Here is a 3,817-nt window from a genome sequence, read left to right on the forward strand (position 1 = left end):
CACACTGAGGACCACTGCTGGTTAGACTGGTTAGACCTGACCTCCAGTATACCTGAACACAGACTGGACCCATTCAGTAGCCTGACAGAGTCTGCGGAGACAACAGAAAATCAAATGAAGAGTAATACAAGACGGTAGGAACTACATAAAAAGATGCCATCAAATAACTATTCAGTGATCCAAACTCCACTCAGCAGAATACCGTCATGAGTTCACCATTAACAACAGAATACGTGGGTATATTAGCATAGACTAGAGCCATTTTGTGTGACAATTCTGCCACTGATTGTAGATGGGTTTTCAATGTGTTTTCAAATGCTGGCATATCATCTTCGTGGTCACTGGCCATTTGGTCACTTCACAACAAAGAAAGAGCATGGCAGTAAGTCAGACTTCTTCCCAGTGGGTGTTTGGACCCCACCAAGGCTGCTCTTTGTCACCAATTCTGTTCATAACTTTCATGGACAGAATTTCTAAAGGTAGCCAAGAGGTGGAGGGTTTAGCAGTTTAACTCACTAGGAATCACATTTCTGCTTTTTGCAGATGATGTTCAGTTGGTTTCATCTTGCAGTGACCTGCTTGCACTGGGTTGGTTTGCAACCAAGTGCGAAGCAGCTGGCATGGAAATTAGCTCCTCCGACTCTAAAGCTGCGGTTCTTAGTCAGTAAAAGGTGAACTGCCCACTCCTGGGTGAGGGTGAGTCATTGCCTCGAGTTGAGAAGTTGAAGTATCCTAGGGTTTTGTTTACAAGTCGGATGTCTTCACTGTACCTATCTGTTGTCGTAAACAGAGACCTGGGCCAAAAAGGGAAGCTGTCAATTTACTGGTCGATCTACATTTCTTCTCTTACCTATGACCGTGAGCTGTGGATAGTGACTGAAAGATTAACGTCACAGATACAAGCAGTGGAAATTAGCTTTCTTCAATGGAAGTCTGGGCTCACACTTAGAGATAGGTTGAAGAGTTTGCTCATTCATGAGGTGCTCAGAATAGAGTTTCTGTACCTCCACATCCACAGGAGCCAGATGAGACGGTTTGGGCATTTATCTAAGAAGCCCTCTGGACACCTCCCAGATGAGGTGCTTAGAGCATGTTTAACTGGGAGGAGACCCCAGGGCAGACCCTATCACGCAGGTGAGATTTCTTTCTCAGCTGGCTTGGAAAAACCTCTCTAATTCCCTAGAAGAGCTGGAGGAATTGACAAGGACGGGGAGGTAAGTCTTACAAAATATATGTATGGTTAAATGGATAGATGGATAAATGTAATCATATATCCACATCAAAAAAAAAAAGTTCCTGATGTTTAACAGGTAAAAGACTCAGTGAGAATCTCTTTTTCCAAAGAGTCCTGGCCACGAAGACACATGAAAGCCAAACAGAGACAGAAAGAATCAGAACAAACACCATCCAACTGAATGGCTAAAATCTCAAATATGAAGATGAAATAAATAAGACAAGATTCAGATAAGATGTAAAAGCAGGTGACATTTTCAAACAACTACTTTCAGTGGGCTCAAACTGTCTACTTTACCCATCTCTGATGATGTCATAGATGCCATAGATAACACTGGTGAGCTTACCTGAGCATGTGAGATACAGCATAAAGGAAGACTGAGTTGCTGTTACACACGCCCTCGCATCAGATTCACGCTGAAAACAGTGAGGATTGACAGACCACAAAGGTCTGCCTGACCACCATTCTCTCCGTTGTAAAGAAATAGCAGAGCCACAGTCCAAATGTTCACAGAAAACAGACGCTGCCTTCAGGGTCCATTGAGAGGCTTCCACTGGTCGCCAATCCTCCAGATGTTTCAGCTCCAGTGTACCTGCACAGCGACTGGCTTCTCCCACCAACCTGACAGGCGCTGAACAGAAATCAGATTCATCAGTACAAGAAAAGAAAGGGAACAAAAATTAACCAAATCAAAGATGCAAGTCCTCTTCTACCTGAGCAGATGAGTCCAACAGCTCTGCCAGGTGAGCAGGTGTTTCCAACTGAGTCTGAGCTTTTACAGTCCAGGAGACCAGACTCATCACCTGCACACTGGAACTCTTTGGTCCACATCGGAGCCTCCACTTCTCCAAAGAGCACCCCCTGGAAGAAAACAGGAGTTCCACAGCCAAGCTCCCTGCAGACCACCTCAGCATCCTGCTGGTCAAAGTCAGCTTCACACACTGAGGACCACTGCTGGTTAGACTGGTTAGACCTGACCTCCAGTATACCTGAACACAGACTGGACCCACTCAGTAGCCTGACAGAGTCTGCGGAGACAGAAAATTATATGGCGAGTGGTAAAACACCAGACACTAAACAAAAGATGTCTTCAAACAACTATTTTAGCAGCACATTTGTAATACATAGGCTGTATCCGAAATCACTCCCTATGCCCTACATAGTGCACTATATAGGGTGCACGCCATTTTGTAGTGTTGTTCGAATTCTCAGCGGTAAATTTCATCCACTATATAGTGCACTCAAAATATCCCACAATGCACCGTAAAAAGTAGTGTACAGCCGATGGTCACTAACCAAGCAATATGGACCATCATGCATTGCGCGAAAGGAAATGGAAATGGAGATGAACGAGAGCGCGGAAAAATTCCCATTTGTTTTGTTAAATTTTATTTTACCCGGACAGTGAACGTCGCTAAAATTGTGGCGCTCAGTTGTGATTTGGACATACAACACCACTTTATTTAAATTGCTTTTAGTTACTGGATCCTGAAGAAACGCTCTCTCATCTGGTATGTACAGCAAAATGACAATAAACTTGATTTAATTTGATTTCTTAGCTACGCAATAAACTGCTAATTTGATGTGTTTGTACTACGCTGTTGCAGCACAAATCGCGGCTAGCGAGCGACGTAATTAATAGCTCGAGCAGTGTCCGAAATGTTACTTTGCCAAGATGCTCCCTATATAGTGCACTATAGTGATCACTATATAGGGAGAAGGGAGTAGGGAGTGAGTGGGTGATTTCGGACACAGCCATATTCTCCAGCGAACTATAACTGATTAGAGATGGTTTTAATGTGTTTTCAAGGACTCTGTTCCATATCTTCTGTTCAGCTTCTTGGATGACTGAATTGTCCTTTTTCAAACTTCTCTAGGGCTAGTGACTTTAGCAGCTTTTTACTTAGCCAGCTCCTAACTGCTAAGGTGGGACCAGTCTTTCGAATGGCCCTTATGTCATTGCACCAATCAATTTTAAGTCCAGTCTTAATTACGCCAAAATGCACATTCATTCATGCATATATGACTTGGCTGAAGGGGTTGGTTTCACAGTCTTCCCAAACTTAGCTGCAATGTCCTTGCAGCAAACCTTCTACCTCATCTGACTCAGATGATGACGATGGTATCTGATGCTGAAAGGCAGCTCTAGCTTCAATGGGGATGAAAGCTCTTGCTGGGGTGATGTCTATGCTATTGGGGAGTGACAGAGCAGCGGTAAAGCAGCTGGCGAGGTTCTGCAAAACCCCCAACTGGTAGTTAATCTGTAGATGGTCATCATTGTGACCTTTGGAGATGGAGCCTGGAGCATAGGTGAAATCACAGGTGCTGGAGAATAACTTGGGTATACAAAGTCAGTCCCACCAACTGTTGTTGGTGAAATGGCAGGTCAAAACTATAACTCACTTCAGAAAGGATGAACACTTTTATTTGAGCCAAGTCTTGGACAACTTTATCTACCTCTAATAATGTCATAGATGATGTCACTGTTTGACTTACCTGAGCAGATGAGATTGAAGACAGAGGAAGAGGATCCTGGTATCATGCACTCCCTCAAAGGTGATTGAACCTCAACACAATGAGACA

General features: G+C 43.9%; 1 protein-coding gene across 1 annotated transcript in view; it reads right to left on the reverse strand.

The window, feature by feature from the left end:
• The window catches only part of LOC103364254 (uncharacterized), an 8,950-nt gene extending 6,701 nt beyond the window's left edge, over positions 1-2,249 (reverse strand). Inside the window, exon 1 of the mRNA XM_008291312.1 lies at positions 2,224-2,249. The gene's annotated coding sequence lies outside the window, so the exon portion shown is untranslated. The remainder of the gene's footprint in view (positions 1-2,223) is intronic.
• Positions 2,250-3,817: the final 1,568 nt, after the last annotated feature.

The sequence above is a fragment of the Stegastes partitus genome, unplaced genomic scaffold (genome assembly GCF_000690725.1).
Source record: "Stegastes partitus isolate 25-593 unplaced genomic scaffold, Stegastes_partitus-1.0.2 Scaffold734, whole genome shotgun sequence".
Classification (NCBI taxonomy): Eukaryota; Metazoa; Chordata; class Actinopteri; family Pomacentridae; genus Stegastes; species Stegastes partitus.